Consider the following 21,494-nt stretch of genomic DNA (forward strand, 5'->3'; position numbering starts at 1 on the left):
CAACCTCTGAGACATCTCAGTAGAGACCCTGCTTTCTTCTCTGCTGTGTCTTCCATTCCTGTTTCCTCCGTAGCAGCCAGGCTCCTAGTAGCACGCTGTCTACCCGCATGCACCATCACTGACCTTTTGGGTTCTAGAATCTCTCTTAGTCTGCCCTTTGTAAGTGTATGCACTTGAGACCTACCGCATATCGGGCTTACGATGTTGTTTGCCTACACTCCAGCACTTGGTAAGGGATCTGTTTTCTCTTTCCCTATTTTGTGGTCCTAGCATCTCTCAGATCTCTTAGGCCCTCTGCTGCTAATGGAACTCAGGGGTGAAATTGTGGAGTCATTGGCATAAATATGCATGCTGCCATAAAGAAGCCTCTCTGCTATGTGATTGCCAAGGAAACTCCCAACCATGAGTGAGAAGGGATCCCTGGAGACCCGAGAGTTACAGACCAATGGATCTCATTCTTTGTTAGGCAGACTGGTGGGATTTGTAACAGAGGATTGTTCACTGATCACTGGAGTCAGCACTTCTGAGACTTTCCCAAAGATGACTTAACATGGCCAAGTAGATTGAATAGGTAACACCCTGGGAGTTGACGATGGTACATTCTGGGCATAATTTGAATAAATCTCCTGTAAGAACAAAAGTGCATTTTAATTTTTGTATTTTATTTGATATTTTTGTGTGAATCTTGCATTCTACTACATAATAATATTTGCTTTAGGAGCTAAACTATGTTTTGGTTCTGGTTCCTGAAAAAAGTGATATAGCATGAGCTATGAGCTCCTTCTCTAAAACCAACCAATTGTAGAGGTTGGAGGGCAGCTTAAACCTGAGAAATGAACACAAAAACTATGAGAAACCTTGAAGTTGGAGGTCACAGTAGCTCAGAGTAGAGGTCAGCCAGACACAGCAGTGGAAGATGGCGGTTTGTAAATCCTGCTCTTGCTTTTCCTCCACAGTTGGGCAATCATTGCTGACCCCGTCACCTCAACAACTGCTCAGGCTGCCGGGTGTTGGATGGTGATATGAAGTCATAAAAAGAGTTGCTGGGGTAAGTAGCTGATGCCCAATGACTGGCTGCCTGGCTGCTCTCAAGTATTTGCTTCTCCAAACTCCCAGGGCAGCTGGGTAATTAGTAAAGAGGCTGCCCCTTCCCAGTGCTGGTTTATTCTGGTGGTTAAGAAATGGATTGCTAATTAGTAAAATGTGGCAATAAATGGGAGCAGGAAATGCCGCCTGTGATGCAATCTTCCCCAGGGCTTTCGCTTCACTTCTACAACTCACCAAGAAGGACAAAACTAAGGACTGGATATTGGACCTTCTCCTTTACACATTACTTGGTATGGTAGCTGATAGACTCAGGGGCACGTAAGTCCACTGACCAAAATAACCAGGCAATTGAGACATTGAACTACGGTAAAGAAAAACAACAGACCATACAAGATGGAATTACTGGAACTGGTGAATTAAGAATTTACAGTAAGCAAAATAACATGCTCAATGAGCTACAGGAGGCAATGAAGCAGAAAAATTCATACAAACGATCAAACAAAAATGTTAGGTCTAAAAAAAATAGTGGAATCAAGATCACAGAAGCTGAGATAAACAGTAGAATGGATACAGTTGAAAATGAAACAGTGAGGGGAGTTCAGATTGAGGAAATTTTTTAGTCAGTGGCAGGGAAGAATAAAGGCCAGAAAAATTAATAGAAAAATTAGAGAGTAGAAGTAGTAAGTAAAGATAGTAAGTCCCAGAAAGAGACAAAAGATATGTTTAAAAATTCCAGCTAGTTATTTGACATTTGTCCTCCAAAGTTTGAAGTAAAAAGGAAGATTATTCTGCTTACTCTTTACCCTCAGGAAGATGAACTGCATTCATTCTACAGATTGATATTCTGCCTTTACTACAGAAATACCAGGGGAAAGGTGTCTATTAGTTCCACAGTATGCCTGTCTTGATGGGGGAGGGGCAGTGATGTGCTGGGGGCCATGAGTTATAAACCAACACTCCAGCAAAGAGAAATCAGTAAGCATGCTTTATTTTGACTTAAGATTTTGCCAAAGATTTACATGAAATGCGTGTACACACACACACATACACATACAGAAGTTATCGTTCTGATGTTGGTGATGTTACTTACACCTGGGAGATTCGTATAGGAGAAGAAATGAGGAAGTCAGCATACCAAAATATAGGAAAAATCTGATCATTTCTTTGACTCCAGGATTGTTAAAATGAGTTCCCGCAGGTATTTGGTATGACTGGACCTCATGAAAACTTTTAATAAATTTCTTAGGAGTTTTCAGTAAAACCTCCAGATTTGCTAATCCACTGAGGACCTTGCAATGGTCAAATTCCTAACAGATGTGCTGAGAAGTTGGACAGATTGGTAGTGTCATGTAGCTTGGTTCCTTGGTCATGTTAAACTGAACTTAGACCAAGACATGCATCAAAGTTAACATAATATATCTTTCCTTATTCTTAATATCTATGTTACTCTAGACAATCCAGGGAAGCTTACAGTTGCTGGAGGAAGGAGATAAGTATAACAGACAGCCTAACATCAGGGAAATTGAAAACAAAATATATATTTTTTAATCCTGGAAAGCCTAAGCCTGAAATAATATTTTATTAAAGTTAATTTATTGAGCTAATAAATTCATGAAATGTTCATATAGATTCGTTCACTAGATTTCAGTGCCAAACTCAGAGGGACCCTCTGAGGTACCAAAAGAGGTAAATTTATACATGGCTCATGAAATGGTTTAATTTTATGTGTCGATGTGGCTAAGCTATGGTGCCCAGGTATTTGGGCAAACACTAGTTGAGATGTTGCTGTGAAGGTGGGTGTGAGTAACATTTACCATCAGTTGACTTTGAGTAAAGCACCATAAATGATGTAGGTGGGCCTCATTCAGTCACTTGAAGGTCTTATGAACTAAATCTGAGATTTTCCTGAGAAGAAGGAATTCTGCCCACAGACTAACATGGGATTTTGCCTGAATTTCCAGCCTGCTGGTTTGCCTAACCAGTTTTGGACTTGCCAGTCTCCACAATTGTGTGAGCCAATTTCTTAGAATAAATCTCTTTTGCTGAGTATCCGATTGGTTTCTTTGGAGAACCCTGACTGATACAGCTCACAAATTCGGGGAATTCTTTGGATAAAGAGGCACTAGACAACTCAGTTTATTTAAATTTAATTTATAGGCAAAAGATAGATTTAGATTTATGTAAATCCTAACACATTTACCTTCCAAATATCTCCTGAATGCAATTTCATTACTTGTACGGTCAATCCGATCCAAGCCACCCTTCTCTCAAATGGACAAGTAACAGGGCCTCCTAACTGGTTTACTGCCTTCTACTCTCCCTCATCACACCTCTCACCTCTTGCCAAATGATCTGTGGCAATTGGAAATGCTTATCCAATCCCAAACATATTTACATACCTTTGAAGGGTATGTCTGGTCTGGCCTTACCTGTTTTTCCATCTTCATCTTGATCTAGGCTCTTTTTTTCATGCCCCTCTTGGTTCTAGCCACACAGATTTCTTCCATTCATTTATACATGAAATAGTTGGTTCACCAGAAAGCTTTAACAATGTCGTAATTGCACAGTGCTTTGATGTGTCTGGGAGAACTTTCACTCATTCTTTAGATCAGCTCTCTTGTCACTACTTTAGGGGAGCGACCATTGACCTTCATCAGGTCTAATCCTATTATTCATAGGCCTTCACAGCACCCTGTAGCTCTCATTTGTAGCAGTTATCACAACTCAAGTTTTATGTTTGATAATATATCGATGTGATAATGAGTGGTGTCTATTCTATTAGATATAAAGCTTCATGAAGACAGGGATCATGACTGTTTTGTTCCTCTTTTATTCCCAGAGTATAGGACAAGATGTGACAAATAGCCACTCAATAAAAACTTAATGCATAAGTTGAGTTACAGATTCATGAATCATCCATCTAGAGTGACACAGACTAGAGATATTTGGGGTTACATCATAAACACCCAAGTTTGGCGAAATATACTCTGATGTAATTTATAATATTTAGATTAAAAGGAACAAGGAGAAATATGCTTTTTTATTCCATTTTATGCAATAAATTACAAATGTAAGTTTTAAACATATAAGGTGCCCTGAATCTAGGCAAGTTTTCACTTGATTTTTGCTGTGAAATGTTATGTGGTTTTAGATTATGCTCAGCAGAGTATGTTCATATATCTGTTATGAACTTTTCCTTGGCAATCAGTAAAGTAAGGAAGAAGCAACTTAAATCAATTAGTAGCTGCTGATTCACAAAATGTAAGAGTTTAATGGAAACTTTGGCCAGCACATTAGATGTTATTAATTGCATGAAGTGGCATGCTTGGTGGATTAGCTGAGTTGGTTAGATTGAGAGACATGATGGGGAAAAATAGGAGTCAAACAGGAGCAAATACATATGAGAAACTGAGTTTTTCTTGTTTGTTGTTCTTCAGGCTTAATAAATTTTAAGGAATAGGTAATAGCAAACATAAAATAATATCACCCTATTATTAAAGATAAGGTTTATAAAATGCCAGATAATAAACCTGATCTATTTGACTATTAGTATGGTTTATTTAATAATATGATATTAACTTGTAAAGCGCCTATAACGGTCATTTAGCTCAAATTCCCACCTCCCTTTAGTGGGGAGGTACCTAGACCTAAAGGGGGATCATTGGGAGCATTTGCAGTGATGAGTGAGTTTACTGCCTCCATAAGGAAACTTCTGAGTTCAGACAGCTTTGATAGTTAGAAAATCGTTTCTTAAGCTCAAACCTACAGCTCTGTAATTTCCACCCTTGGGTTCCAGTTCTTGGATCTACATAGAATAAATTGAGTACCTTTCTCACATGTCTTCACTTCTTTCATTAAGTAACAGAGTTGCCATGTGGTCTGATTTTCCTTAGGCTAAACAGTCTGAGATCATTAACCATTACAGGCTTTCTTGATAATCATCCTTTCCCCTCTTACAGAGTCTTCCACTTTTAAAATTATTTCCTTAAATATGTTAATAAGAACTGATACTCTGGCAAGGACAAAAGGCAAAAATGCCGTTGTGGGACTATTATTTTAGTTGATTTAGAGATACTACTCCTATTAAAATTTTATATATATATGTATGTTTTTATTTTGGCCACAATTATAGACAGATCAGTTGAACTTGCATCCAATTGAAATTCCAGGCCTTTACTCATGATTTGTTAGATTCTTTTTTTTCTTTCTCTGTGCCTGTGAAATTGATGTTTTTAGGTTTTATGCAGAGCTATTCATTTATCCATATAAAATAGAATTGCATCCATTGTAATTCATTTTTTCTAGATATTATATCTCTAAATCTTCATTTAAATTTATGTTATTTATTGATGACTCCTAGATTTGTGCATGTGAAAACTGATAGGTATGCCTTTTGTATTATGATAAAATGCTGATTAGTACAGACTAAGAGTATTGGAGAACAAATCCTCCCTTCAGGTCTACAACTATTATTTATCTGTATTCTTTGTATAACTGTTCAAGTAACTACCATCTTCGAGTTCCTATGTCTCCAACAATGCTAAGAGAGAATTGACCAAAATCTACTGACACTTAGCAATAAATACTCTTTTAAAAACTATTTTTGAAGTACAGAGAACCCTGTTTAATTATAGCTGGATGGTTCCAGAGGGAGGTATGTGACATCGTCAGGACACAGTCTTTTTCTCTTCAGTGCTTTCTTCTGGGATGCCCTGACTCTGATGCAACTTGTCTCTACATGGTGGTCTTCAGCAGATCTAGGATTATATACATGAGCCTCCGTGTGTAGTCCAGATATAGCAGATAAGGGGAGCACCCTCTCACGTGCCAGAATTTCTTAATCTCCTGGCTCTCTCTTCTGTTTTTTTAATCATTTTTTCCTCCTGTGTATTATTTATTTAATTTTGTAATTTCTGTGTTGAAGAACCTGGGTCAATTTATTCTGGAGAGTTTCCCACACTCTAAATTTTGCTAATTGCATCCCCTTGGTGGAGTTTAACATCACTTATTTCCTGTAAATTGGTAGTTTGATCAGATTGCGTGTCAAAGTTGTCAGCATGACTGTTTTATTCATGATTCTGTCTTCTTCCACCAGGAGGCATATAATGCCTGGTTACTAGCAGTCCCTGACACTCACTACTTAGATCAGTTATTAATCCATTTAGTTATGGTGATATTTTACTTTTATCATTTCTTCTTCATTTATTACTGAGAGTATTTGTATAAAAAGACACTTCCCTTTATCTTGACATGATTACTGTGTGGTGATATGTGGGAAAATTTCCATGGATATCTGATTATTTCCTTCTGTTTTCCAGTTTTCAAATAATAAATTGGGACTATTTGCATACTGAACAATTAGGTTAAATTTTTTTTACTATTATTTGAACTAATAGTTTGAAATATGTTTGGTATGTTTCAGGTCATTACAGTTTTAGTTCTAATTGATGCTCAGGTCTCCCCATTTTTGATAGTCAAAGCCTTTTCAGATTGGCTCGTAAGTTATTCTGACCCCAACTTAATAGTCTTTGGTAGTTTCTCTGGTATGTCAGAGTGTTACAGATTCATACAGAAATGAATCAGCCAGTTCTCTAAGAAGTCTTGGTTCCATTAAGTATAAAACGGCAGATAGAGACTACAGTTTGGACAGTAGGAGTGCATATTGCTACTGGTTTGGACATTGTTTCTAAATGTATTCAGTGAACAGAACGAGGATGTATTTTTTAAAGATAAAATATATCATGAGTTTGTTTTGATACTTCTATGAGTTTGAAAGAAAGAATAAGAGGGTTTTTACTTGTTTCTTTCAACTATCTTGCCTTTTTTACATAGAAGAAATTACAGTTCTCAGTGGTGGTGCTGAAAATGGTAAAAATGTCCCTCAGTTATTCATTTGCTTTATCCCTGAATACACAGATGCAAAAATCTGCTACTACACTAATACAAATAATTTTGATTAGTAAAAAAAAAGTTGAAGACCCTGTTCGTATTTTTTTTTCTCTAGAATATATTCTATTAGTCATGTAACATTGAATTACTGTTTTAAAGTCTCTTGGAATGGTTTATTCGACTGAATACATATTTAGGTTTATTTATTTTATTTTTAATTAAAGGGATTGATTTATAATTTTAATATTGTTAAAGTTGTTTGAGGAAATACTGCTATAGTTCCTAACTCATATCTTGAAAAGATATATTCAAAGATCTCAAACTTCTTTCCCTATTCCTTTCACACTATTCTGTCTCTTCTAAATAACCACTGAAAAAGTTATGATCTATTCTTCCATTATTTGTTTTTTAAATAATTTTGAGTATACTTTCTGATGTTCAGGAAGGTTGCATTTTTATACTAATGTTTACTTTTATACCAACACTTTTATGTTATTTTCTAAGTTCTTTTTTTTTTTCTTACTTAGTTATTTTCTACTGATTTCCTACTATTAGCAATATTGGAATAACTAGTAATCTCTTCTTCTCCTCCCATGTTCTTCCCATCTAGATATTACAGAAATGACATTGCATTCTCTTTACCTCCTATTAGGTGGATGCATGATTCAATTTATCACATAACTGATGGTATTATCTTTGATTACTTGATAAGGTTGGTTTATGCAAGACTTTGCCATTGTAACTTACTCTTTTCCCTTCACAATTAATAAATATTTAAGGAGAGGGTTGTACTTTGGAACCATGTAAATATTGTGATCGTCATCAAACTTTCAACATATTTGTTAACCTATATCAATATGAATTCATGGATTCCTATTTTGAATAATAGGTCATAATTTGTTAATACCAGTGTGTATTTCTATGCTCAAATTATCTGTTTTAACTATTGAGAGCTCCATCAAGCTGGTTTTGACATGTCCTTGTCATAATTTAAGTACTTTCTTCCTCTCACGACGAGATATTCCTGATTCTTTTGTACTATTCCCATTCTAACCTTGGAATCAGCCATTTCTCTAAGGATCCTTGGTTTCCTGTAGTGGGGAATGGTATTTATAAACCAAGGTCTGAGGGCTAGGTGTCCTCATTACTTTTGGGGCGTCACTGCCCCTAGGCTGTCTTGATGAACAAAGCTACATAATATATGCATACACATGTGCATGTCTGCATCTATATTTGCATCTGTAGTTATCTCTGTATCTTGAGATCTACAGATTTTTACTAACACCTCCCAATTCTAACCCAGTACCACAGTATTAACTTTAGTTTTCTCCCTATGAATGTTTGTTAACTATCTTCTCTGACAGTGAAAAGTTAGACTCTCCTTATTCTTAATATTTTTACTCACTTTATCTTTTTTATGCATGTATAACCAATACTGCATTGCTGCTCCTGCCTCTCCTGCATAACATGACTGCCCTCTTTTATCCCTCCCTACTCTACATGGGCCCATCTTGTTGTGAGGAAGCTCTTCTTACGCTGCCTGTGTTTGAACTCCTCATGCTGAGCCACTTGCCTAAGCCTTCATGTACACTCTGCTCAACACATTCAGTTTATGAAACCCCTGCTGGGCACTCCTTTCCGCTCCCATGTGGATGTCATCTTCATTCTCCTCAGGCTGTGACACCTCAGTCAGGGCCACCGCTTTTGCCCCTTCTTACCACTGTGCAGACACCTGTGTTGCTTGGTTCCACCTAATGCCTTTTGGAGCGAGTTGTTCAGGTAGAGAAGAGAAGTGGAAGAAAGAAAAGGAGAAAGAAGAAAAGGGGGAAATGGAAAACTGACAATAGACTACTTTTAAATGTTTCTTCTATTACTATTATGCACATCCTCCTTCTTGACATTCGACACATTGTGCCAATTTTATGAGGAATGTAACTTGAGGGTTTTCTGCACATCATTTTGTTAGCTACGATACATTGAATTTTGGAGCTGTCAATATAGTTTCCTATAAAAATATCAGCTGGAAAACATACTGAGAGATATATATGTTTTATAAAGTTTGAATACTAAAAACCAAGTGGTATTCTACTAGGAAAATATTAACAAGCGAGATGTGTTAACCAAACAGCATGGTAAAATAATAATGCTCCTTGACCAAATGGAACCTTATTCCAGATATATTAGGATGGGTAAATATTAGGAAATCTATTGATTAATCACCACATTAATAGATTGTAAGGGAGAACTCGTCTTAGATGATGGAAAGACATTTGATAAAATCTATTCTTGACAAAAATTAATTTTTAAAATAGAAATATATTTACCTCAAACCAAAAACCAGCATCATTATTATTGATGAAATACTAGAAAAAAAATTCTACTAACATCAGGGATAAAGCAAGGATGCCCGTTAACTCCTAGATTATTAAACTTTTTCCCTCAGGTAATAGGAATATGAATAAACAATAAAAAGAAGCAGAATATGTATAAATAAAAACACAGGAATATAATTATCTGCAGATGTTATAATTGTCTACTTGAAAACTGTCTACATGAAAATGCAAGATAATTAACCAAAAAAAGTCTATAAATGAAAAGAATTCAATAAGGTATCATAATATAAAACTAATGAACCAAAATCTGTTGCCTTCCTATAGATAAACAAAGCTAGTAAGAAAAATAACGATGGTCTAAAAGATCCCATTTATAACAGTCACAACAAAAACAGTAAAATTATAGGAATAAATTTAACAAGACATGTTCAAGAAGAAAAAATACACGAACACTATTGGCAGGTGCAAAAGATAATTCAAACAAATGAGAAGGCTTACCTTCTGTTTGCATAGGAATACTCACTCTCATGAAGATGTTTTTTCTCTCAAATTAATGTATAAATAAAACGTTAGTCCCCCCTCCAAATATCAACAGGTCTTAAGACCAACCAGTGTGAATCTGAAGGTCATGGAAAAATATATCCAAGAAAAACCTGAAAAAGAGCAATCATAGGGGAACAATTTTGAGACTATTATAATTAAGGCAGGATTGCACTAATGTGTGAATAGACAGATCCATGGAACAGAATGAGGATTCCAGAAATAGATCCAAATGTTATGGAGTTTTAGTATATGTTAGAGATGAATTGCATCTAACAGTGGAGAAAATACAAGTTATTTAGTAAATGGTTTTTGGATAACTGAGTAACCTTGCAGAAAAATGTCATTTTCTTATTTCTTACATCTGAAGCAATTCGTTATATCAGACACTAAAATGTAAGAAATGAAATCATGAAAGTTATAGAAGACAATATAAAAGAGTTATATTTATTCTATTGGAGTAGAAAAGACTTTCTTAAATATGACACAAAATGCCAGAGACACTGAAATCAAAGAGTGATAAACTAGATTTCATAAGAAGAAACAAACTCAACAACCAAAACTTAAATGGAGTCAAAAGATAATTGATCACCTGAGCTATTTCTCATTCACATCAAGGTACAAAATATGAATTTTTATAACATATAAAGAATGCCTACAAATGAATAGAGAATGACTAACAACAAGGCTCCAGACAAGCTGCAAAGATTATGTCCTGTGTAATTCTAGGGGAGCCAGTCATACAGAAGTGAATCTTACACAGCTATTCATGGCAGCCCCAATCAACAGCCCGTGGAAGTATGAGTAAAGGATATTAAAAAAAAAATCATACACAAGGCATGAGTGTATTGGCTCTTGAATATATGAAAAGAAGTTTAAGGTTATTCATTAAAAAATAAAAATTGAATTAATAATGGATTACTGCTTTCATTTTTTACTTATTGTCTTGGCAAAATCATACATGAAAATAACTGATACAATGAAGTAGTTACTCATATTGCTGAAGGAATGTAAATTGATTCAATGTCTATGAAGCCAATTTGACAAATATTTATTAAAAATTGATTTTTTTGAATTTTTAGAAGTTTTATTTGTTGAAATATAGTTGACTTAGAAAATTGTATCAGTTTCAGGTGTACAACATAGTGATTTGATATCTTTATAGATTACATACCATACAAAGTTATTATAAAATATTTACTACGTTCCCTATATGTATATTACATCCCTGTGACTTATGTATTTTATAATTGGTAGTTTGTATGTCTTAATCCCTGTCACCTATTTCGCCCCTCCCCTCATCTCTCTTCCCTGTGGTAGCCACAAGTTTGTTCTCTGTATCTGAGTCTGTTTCTGTTTTGTTATATTTGTTTGTTTCGTTTTTTACATTCCACATGTAAGTGAAAATATACAGTATTTGTCTTTCTCTCTCTGACTTACTTCACTAAGTATAATACCCTCTGGGTACATTATGTTGTTGCAAATGGCAAGTTTCATTCTTTTTTATGATTGAGTAATATTCCATTGTATATATGTGTTTGTGTGCACGCATACATTTTCTTCCTTGATTCACCTGTCAATGGGCACTTAGGTTGCTTCCATATCTTGGTTATTAAAAATAATTCTGCTCTTGGATATTTATTCAAAGAAAACAAGAACACTAATTTGAAAATATATTGCATCCCATGTTCATAGCAGCATTATGTAAATATCCTTTGATTCAGCAATTCTATTTCTAGGAATTTATTCTACAAATACACTTACACATGTCCCAAATGACATTCATTCAAAAAGAGGCATTACAACATGATCTATAATAGCACAGAATGAGAACAACTTAAATATTCATCAACAAGGAGAGATAGAGAAATTAATGGGAATACTAAACTATATACATGTATGTGTGTGTATATATATATATATATTCTATTAAATGGAATACTTTGGCACTAAAAAGAATGAAGCAGCTCTGTATTATCAATATGAAATAATTTTATATCTATTATCTATCTATCTAACTGGCTAACTATTCCTCTTTTCTATTTTCTATCAGTAGGTGAAAAAAGAATTCAAATAGGAAAGTCACCATTCATGAGTATGTTTCTGTATTTGTATCTACACTTGCTTGCCTATGCATTGAATATCTTCAGCAGGGTATCCTAAAAATTGGAAATACCAGCTGCCTCTAGGAAAGGTGACTGAATGGCTGAGACACCTATATATATTTCATGGTACACATTTTGGTTCCCTTTGCATTTTTTTCCATGTGTGCATAATATATATTTAAATGAATTAGGTAAAAATGTGCACAACATATCTCTGTTTAGATACCATCTATTTCAGTTGCATAATTTAGCTATAAAGATACAGAATGGGTAGCTGCTGAGTGACAAGTGTGAATCAGTAGGTGTGTTTATTAAGAATTATCAAACAAATGCAACAGAATACTACAGAAAATCTATGTAAGCCCCAATGTTAACACCTTATACACAATAGAGCATATCTTGTTAAGTGTTTTCAGTTCCTGTTAGAAATTAGTATGTAGTTATAGCTCTTTCTGAATAAAAAGGGAGTAAAGTAACAAAATTAATTTGCAAATAAATTTAAACAAAAATACCGAAAAGTACCCTAAACCATACTAATTGCAAGAGTCCCAGGGAGTAGAATGAGATTATGCTATTAACCTTGTTTCCTCCTCTGTGCTTTCAGAACATCTGTTAGAGAATATACTTTTCCTTTTACTATATTATGGTTTGTTTATACTGGAGTTAGTTTTTGTTGATTGAACCTCTGCTCTGCTACTGACCAGATACAGGAACTTCAAGAGTTTTCTCAACTTCCTTAAGCCTCAGTTTCTCCATATATAAAATAGTGATAATAGTAGTACCTCCCTCTAGACTAAGTATAGGAAAAATGTAGTAGATTTATGTAAAGTATAATAAATATGATAATAAACCCTCAACATGTTTCCTTCCTCCCACTATCTTTCCTTCTTTCTCTGTCTTTATGTCTTCTTTCCTTTCACCTGCATGTTACTCAGTGTTTCCTATATTCCTTCCTTCTTCCCTTCTATCCTTTTTCCCTTCATTTCTTTTTACCTTCTTTCTCTCCCCCTTTCTTCATATATTTATTTCTCTCTCCCGTGCCTTATCCAAAAATATTTTGAAGTAGTTCACAAATCACGAGGTACAGCCATTGTAGACCAATTAAGTTATTGCCATTTCCCATAATACTTTGTGCATAGGATCAAGTGCAAAGCTATTCTCTGACTGTGGTCCTGGGTTCCAGAGCCCTATGATTTCACTGCTCCCCTCATCTGAGTCAGTCTTCCTGACACACTGTGGCCCTCTGGCCACTCTGTCTTGTCTTCTCCCTTTAGCAGCAGTTAGTTCTCTGACCATTTTGTCCACCAGTGGACATCAGTCTGACCACCCGGCTTACATTTCACAGCTTGGTGTTCCTGCATTTACCCAGAGCAAATTCACATAAAAGGGGTTGTTAGAGGTTGAAAAGGAGTCCATAGTACAGGGAGTTGTTAATACGTAACAGAAGTAAGGCATTGTTTAATTCCCCCGTTTATGCTCCAGAAAGTAATTGTCTTATAGCATAATCAGTTGTACCCATCAACACTGCCTCCCTATCTTTTTTTTCTTTTTAAAAGATTCTTATTTTTATTGAAGTGTAGCTGATTTACAACGTTAGTTTCAACTCAATGCAAAATGATCAGTTAAATATATCTTTCGACACAGTTAAAGCCCCAATAACTTCCACTAAGACTTTTCTTATCCACAGATATGTCAAAAATGGCAAAGCTCACTCCCATCCTGCTAAAGACTTGTTTGTCTGTCTCCCCCAGGACCAGCTCCATGATTTGTGTTCATTCATGCCACAGCCTTCACTTACATAGTACCGTGGTAAATATCCCCAAGCCACTCAGTTCAGAAGTTAGGTTTCTCTAGAAATCTGCTTCCTCTAGTAGCACCAGTCTGTGGAAATGCCTGGTCTGTGGGAGCACAGCAGGTGAAGAAGCGCTTCGAGCAGGAGCAGGGACAAGCTGCCTAACCAGATGGGCATGGGGACGAGTGCAGACTCATGCTTTATAGGAGGGCCCTGTGACTTAGAAGATGAGCAAAGCCATATTAGAGGAAATTACAGTTTCCCAGCTCCGGTGATGAGATTCAGAGGATATTAAAACATGAAGATGCATTTTCAGACAGAATGTATTCAACTGAACTTTTCTAAGTTAGGGAAACAGAAAACAGATAACATTTTGTGTATCAGTTTTATCTCGTTCATTTAAAACTGAGTAATACGGGGCCAACAGTTAATTAGAAGAGTAAACTTACTGTGATGATAACCATATAATAGATTTCTAGACCAAATATTAACAATAAACTAGATTATCTGGGATTAAAATTTTTTTATTGCAGAGAATAATGAGTTATAAACAATGATGCATCTAGGAGTGGCAGAAATTCAAGGGTATTGGAGGCCATTCCTGGTGATACTTTTAATAACTTCCTTCTGAAGAGTTGTTCCTCAGGGCATGACCCTGACATCAGGTGACTGGCTGTACGGTCATGTCATCGAATTAGTTAGCTGGCTGGAGTGTTATTCCTGTCAGGATTCTGATGTGTTTATTTTTAAATAGTTTTGTCATTAATGTTTAGATAATAGATGAACAACACTAGTAAGTAATTTAGTAATATTCCCTGACTCAAAGACAAAACTTCACAAACTTTTAACAATTAAATCACTTATTTACTTGCTTATTCTTATTTGCTGTGTTTAATTCTCTGGCATAATGTCTTTTGTAAATATGTCAGCTTGTTTATGCTCATCCGACTCAGTGTAGGTGGTGTTACTTGTTCTCAGTCCTGTGTTTTTTTCTTAATCTCTGAAAAGGCCACTTTTTTTTTCATTGAAGTATAATTGATTTACAATGTGTTAGATTCTGGTATACAGAAAAGTGATTCAGTTAAACACCTCCACACACAAACACATACATTTATATATGTACACACATTTTTTCATATTCTTTTTCATTATAGAATATTGCAAGATTTTGAATGTAGTTCCCTGTGCTACTATACTTTAGGACCTTGTTTATCTATTTTATGTATAGCAGTTAGTAGCTGCAAATCTTGACCTCCTAATTTATTCCTTCTCACCCCCTTCCCCCCTGGTAACCATAAGTTTGTTTTCTATGTCTGTGAGTCTGTTTCTGTTTTGTAAATAAGTTCATTTGTATCATTTTTTAGATTTCACGTATAAGTGATACCATATATTTGTCTTTCTCTGACTTAGTAGAATAATTTCTAGGTCCATCCATGTTGTAGCAAATGGTGTTATGTTGTTCCTTTTTTATGGCTGACTAATATTCCATTGTGTGTGTGTGCATGTGTGTGTCTTCATCTTCTTTATCTAGTCATCTGTTGATGGACATTTAGGTTGCGTCCATGTCTTGGCTAGTGTAAATACTACTGCTGTGAACATTGGGATGCCTGTATCTTTTCAAATTAGAATTTTCTCTGGATGTATGCCCAGGAGTGGGATTGCTGGATCATATGGTAAGTCTATCTTTAGTTTTTTGAGGAATCTCCATACTGTTTTCCATAGTGGCCACACCAAACTACATTCCCACCAACAGTGTAGGAGGATTCTCTTTTTTCCACACCCTGTCTCTCCAGCATTTATTTGTGGACTTTGAAAAAGCCACTCTTTATCTGAGAACTGTATTCCCTCTGACCACACTTATCCCTGCCAGTTCCTTGTCTGACTCACAGCTGTCACACTCGTGATGTGCTCTGACAGGCTACCTGCTGGCTCTCTCGAAATTGAAGAAGTAGTCTATCATATTTAACAGGTAAGTAATCTGTGAGCATATTTTTCTTCCCTGTTATATATTAAAGGCATGACCAACAATACCAGCATCTGATTCAAAAAGCATTCCATTAATGTGATAGGCATGCCTCCTGACATTCCTTTCAGCAGTCTCAGCAGTGGGCAGTTTCACATCGTGAGACTTGTGCAATGAAATGTACCACCAGTATCTCTTTCCTGCCACCTTATTCTGTGGACCTCACTAAATTATACCTCCAAGTAATTGCGTTTTTCTGTGTATTTGTACCACTTTTCAAACTGCTCTTTTAAAAACCCTTGTCCTGCTCTCACAAGAAACATCTGTCTTATCCTCCCCTTCCTCTTTTTTTTTTGTCTGGTTGTTTGACAGTGACATGGCTAGGAGGCTGTGCAGCCTAATAAAGTCTGGTTTGGGATGGAAAAGATTTGGTTTCTAATTCTGAATATTCAACATATTAATGATTTACATCACAGAGCCTTTGTTTTTCCCATCTGGAAGTTGGGAATAATAATATCTACGTCATGACTGTATTTGGGCAGTTTTATGAGTTAATACAGGTGAATCTGACTGGTTCACAGTATAGTGGTGACAATTACTGAGGCAGTGAAATTCACAGAGTTTTCTAGTAAATTTAATGTAAGTAAAGGATCAGAGACAAGTCAGGATGTGACTTCTGTGGCTCATAAGAGATGATTAGGACTTTTCTTAGTCTGTTTGGGGTTATTATAACAAAATATCATAACCTGGGTGGCTTATAAACATTTATTTTACAGTTGTGGAAGCTAAGAGGTCTAAGATCAAGTTGCTCACATATTTAGTGTTTGCCTGAAGCCCACTTCTTGGTTTATAGACAGTGTCTTTTCTCTGTGTCCTGCTGGAAGGGGCGAGGGATCTTTCTGGGGTCTCTTTTACAAAAGCACAAATCCCAGTCATGAGAGCTCCATTGTCATGACCTAATCATCTCCCAAAGGCCTCACTTCCAAATACTATCACACTGGAGATTAGGGTTCAGCATGTGAGTTTTAGGGGTACACACATTCAGACCATAGTAGGACCTTAACTTAGGTGGAAGCAAGAAAACATTGAGAGTGTAGGATGCATATGAGATATCTTAAGGTGACGACTTAGAAATACTTGGTTTCTTCGTTGAAGGAATGGTGATAACTTTTTTGATTCTATCTAATGCCAAGCTGATGCTACTCAGAGTAGGAAATAGGGAGGGCTGGACATTATATAAAACATATACAGAGAGCATTAGTTTTGGATATGTTAGGTTTGATTTGCCTGTAAGACATAGTGGAGTCTCATCAAAATTCAGTAAGTGAGTGAAAGAAATATCTGATTGAGAATTGGACATATGGCTCTGCTTCTCAGGAGATGCAGTCTCTCCACTAAGGCCTTATTAAAGAAACTCTGTAAATTCACAGGCAGTGTCTTTTGTGAAGGATATAGGACTTAGCTGAGAAGTAATGCAAAAGACCAGGAGTTTCACTAGGAAAAGTGTCTCATACCCCAGGGATTAATGTGATTAGATCATAAGAATTTAATAGAAAGGGATGGCCTGTTCATCACTACACCTAAACCTAAGGGCTTAAATTATTAGTGAGTTCTCTAGTTCAAATTGCTTCCCAGCAATAACTTTGGACCCCCTGTATTAGTCGGAGGCCTCTCTGTTACAAGTGAGAAACTCCACCTCAAAATATTTGAGGTGAACAAGGAGATTTAATTGTATATACTATGAAGAAATTCAGAGGTGTCCCCAACTGAGCCAAAAGTGGCCTCACATTGATTCAAAGCCTCAAATGAGGTTCTGATTTCACTCCTATTTTCATCTCCAAGTCTATATCTCTCCTGCATTAAAAGCTCCAGAAAGTCTGCATACATCTGATTTGCCATTAGACGCTCCTATATCAACCCTTTTCATTAAAAGGTAACTCATGAGAGAAGAAATTTGCTAAAACAGATTTGGGAAACAGAAGTGAATCTTAAAATAACGATGTTTAATATAAAATGTGTTAAAAGTCAGTGGTGGTTCTAAAGTAGAATCTATGCCTCTCTGGTGTTTAGGTCTTTTAAAAAAGAGATGTAACCTGTGTTTCCATCTTTATGCATGCATGCAGGCCAGGAACACCTGTTTTAGGAGTATAACATTGGGTGTAGCCCTGACAGAACTCCTACAGATATGTGCTCTCCTAACATGTAGTGCTTCATCTTGTGCACGTAATACAGCAAAAAACTTGTAAGGTTAGTGGTCTTGGCATACACACTTCATACAGAGCTCTGACACGTAACCCTCGAGGTCTTGATTCAGAAATACATTACAATGCTCTTGAACAGTTGGTGATGAATATGTAGCCTTATGTACTCCTCTTCACAAAACTAACCAGAGGAATGCCTGAGTGTCCATTAAGAACAGAATGAATAAGCTGTAACAGAGACATGCAATCAATGTCATACTGCAATGAACATGATGAATTATAGATACATACAAGAGTGAACTGTGAGACATAATATTGAATTAAACAAGCCAAACATATTATAATAAGTACTTTATTATTCTCCTTATATAAACCTCTGAAAACAGGTAAAATCAAACTACACTGTTCAGGAATGTCCAATTCAGTAGTAAAACTATTGAATAAATACACAGAAATTGAATTCCATAGAATTCGGTATATTGGTACTGCTAGGGAGGAAGGAAAGGATTTTGTTTGAGAAGGAACATGCTGAGGGCTTCTGGAATCCTGTTAATATTCAATTTCTTGACTTGGAGAAAAGTTAAACAGGTGTTTCATTTACAGTTCATTAAATTACACATGTATGCCTTATGTACTTTTCTGTACATTTGTAATATTACAGATAAAAGAGGTTTAAAAAATGACTATTAGCAGTGTGGTCTCTGGGACAGAAGAAGGAAGGAGACAAGAGCAGAAGTCTACTGCTCCTTGTCCCTGTGCAGGACTGAGTCCAGTCCTGGATTCTGCTTCCAGTGAAATGTCCTTGGGGCGACCAAGGTCTCAGAGGGGAAGAGAGGTGAGAGTGATTCTTGCTGAGAAGGAAGCAAGAACCATGGGCTCTTTTCTGGATACTCTTTTTAATTTCCAGAGGAACCATACTGGGTGTCTGCCCGGTAACACTACCCACAGCAGTGTGTGTCCACTGTATACTCCGTTCACAAGGGCCCTGCTCTCTCTGCTCACCTCCCACCAGTTCTCTTGGCACAAAGACCAGACAGACCAGGACTCAGTTAAATCCCCATAGATTTTCTTGACCATAATTTTTGGACAAGGGAAGATCACATTATGTGAGCATGGTTCTATCCCTATCTTGACCTCACTCTGAAGCTTCTTCCCATCACGTAGACCCCAGCCTCCCCTTCTGCATCAAAGAAGGTACCCCAGCCTCCCCTTCTGCATCAAGGAAGATACATGTACCTCCCTTGGCTTGGGGGGTGGTAGGGACAAATTCTTTCGATTTGTATCACACACTGGAGCCACTTTTCTTTTTTTCCATTCCACAGTACTCTCTCCTCAGCGACAAAGGAAAAAGAAACTAACTCCTGCTGTGGCTATTGGAAGTCATCGGCAAACTGGGCCCTTCTATTCTAAAATTGGTCCAGCAGTTCCCCTAGCAACAGAATTAGTGACTCCCACTAGAATTCTCTGGGGATAGAACCATGCTCACTGAAATGATAATGTGATCTTCCCTTGACCAAAAATTATGATCAAGAAAATCTAAGACTGTTTCGGAGTGAAGGAATCTGTGGTAGAAATAGTCATTACTTGATGATTTTTTTCAAGCTTGAGTCCAGCTTCGGGTAGTTCATTAAATTATTCTGCAATTCCTTATTGAAGGAACACGTACCTGGTAGAAATAATACTGATCCCTCTGGGGATGTTAAGATAAGTAGGTAAGAGTGCCTTTCTCTAAAGAAGTAAATATTGTTGGGCGGGGACGGGGCGAGATACAAACAACAACACACATTAGAACATGAAAGGAATTGAAAGAAACTGCTAGAGGGTTCAAAGGAGGGAGAGACCACATTAAATTAGAGAAAACAGTATAGACTTCAGAAAGGAGAGGGCATCTAGTGTGGACCTGAAGTCTGAGTTGTTTATTGACCAGTAGAGAAATTTCCATGTAGAGGGAACAATACAAGTAAGGGCAGAGGGGCGAGAGATGCTACAGGGCTTAGTCCGGTGTGCCTAGGGTACAGTGTATGACAAGAAGGTCTTGGGTAATAAAAGTGAAAGCACTGGGACCAGATCATGCAATATGTTGAATATCCAGCTGAAGAGCTTTGTCTTCAGTTGGAGTGCAACATAGGTTCACTGAATTTTGGGGACAGGAGATGGTGAATATTAAACTTAGATATTGCTAGAATGTGACATTTCTTCCTGTGTCTACTTTTCTGAGGTGTAATAGTAGTGGTTTGCCCTTCTTCTTTTGTTCAATTACATATCTTTTATTATTCTTTCATGTTTATTTTTTCCAATCTTTTTTTTTTTTTTTTTTTTTTTTAACAAATATGTGTGGTTCTATTCCCGTACTCCTCTTGGTTGACCACCAGTAGAAAATCATCTAGTGTTTCTTCAGACTCTTGACTTGGGGAACATATCCTCCAGGCTTATGGTTACTTTTGTGTTGTGAAGCTAATGTTGAAAAGAGGTATTTCCTAGTTTTGTCTGCCGAGACTAATAATACCTTGATAGCGATGACTTTACCCAGCATCTAGTTCTTGGTTTATCAGTACCATTCTCCAGTAAAAGGAACTAGGCTCCTTGAAAAAGTGTTTGATTCCAGAGCTAGGGCAGGGAAAACCCAAGATTGTTATGGAAAATCCAGTAGTTATAGAATTAATGAAACCCAGTCCACATACCTCAGGATTCAGGATTTAGGACCTCTTGACTATTCTAGAAGACAGATCCTGTGTCTTAGATGTTTGCTTATAATAGTTTTTCCTCCTGATGCTACCTGGAATTCTAGTTGACCTAATTAAGAAAAAGACTTGTTATTTTGAAATAATTTAGATTTATGAATGAATTGCAAAAATAGTACAGAGAGTTCCTATTTACACTTCACTTGGCTTCTCTGTAGGTTAACATCTTGTGTAATCACCGTACAATTATCAGTACTATTTTCTAAATTACATACGTTAATTTTCACCTGTCTTTCAATTAATGTCCCTTTTATGTTTTAGGATTCAGTCTAGAATCTCTACTGCACTTAGTGGTTATATCTCTTTAGTTTCCTCTAATACTGACGCTTCCTCAGTCTTTCCTTCACTTTGGTGAACTTAAAAGTTTTGGAGAGTAGTGATCAGTTGTAAAATGTTTCTTGGTTTGGATTTGCCTGCTTTTTTTGTTTAATTAGGCCTAGGTTTGCATCTTTAGCAAGCATTCCACAGAGGTGATGTAGCTCTCTTAATGCAGTGTATTAGGGTTTCCATAATGTCGATGGGACTTACTACTGGTGATGTTAACCTAGTTGAGTTAGTGTCTTCCAGGTTTCTCCACTGTAAAGTTACTAATTTTTTCTTCATAATTAGTAAGTATTCGGAGGAAATGCTTTGAGACTATGCGAGTATCTTGTTCGTAAATTTTCATCAGTAAACCTTGTTCTAATGCTAACATTTGATTTCTGTGATTCCTTCTACATTTAGTGATTGTAATGCTTCTATAATGAAAAGCTGTTCCTGCTCCTCCCTTAATTTATTACTTCAATCATTTATTTCTGTCAATATGGTTTCATGGATATTTATTCTTTGTTCACAATCCAATACTATCATTATTTATATTTTTGTTCAGAACTTTCTAATTCTG

General features: G+C 36.4%; 1 pseudogene; it reads left to right on the forward strand.

The window, feature by feature from the left end:
- Positions 1-1,213: 1,213 nt before the first annotated feature.
- The window catches only part of LOC105093232 (Y-box-binding protein 1-like), a 46,610-nt pseudogene continuing 26,329 nt past the window's right edge, over positions 1,214-21,494 (forward strand).

The sequence above is a fragment of the Camelus dromedarius genome, chromosome 2 (assembly GCF_036321535.1).
Source record: "Camelus dromedarius isolate mCamDro1 chromosome 2, mCamDro1.pat, whole genome shotgun sequence".
Classification (NCBI taxonomy): domain Eukaryota; kingdom Metazoa; phylum Chordata; class Mammalia; order Artiodactyla; family Camelidae; genus Camelus; species Camelus dromedarius.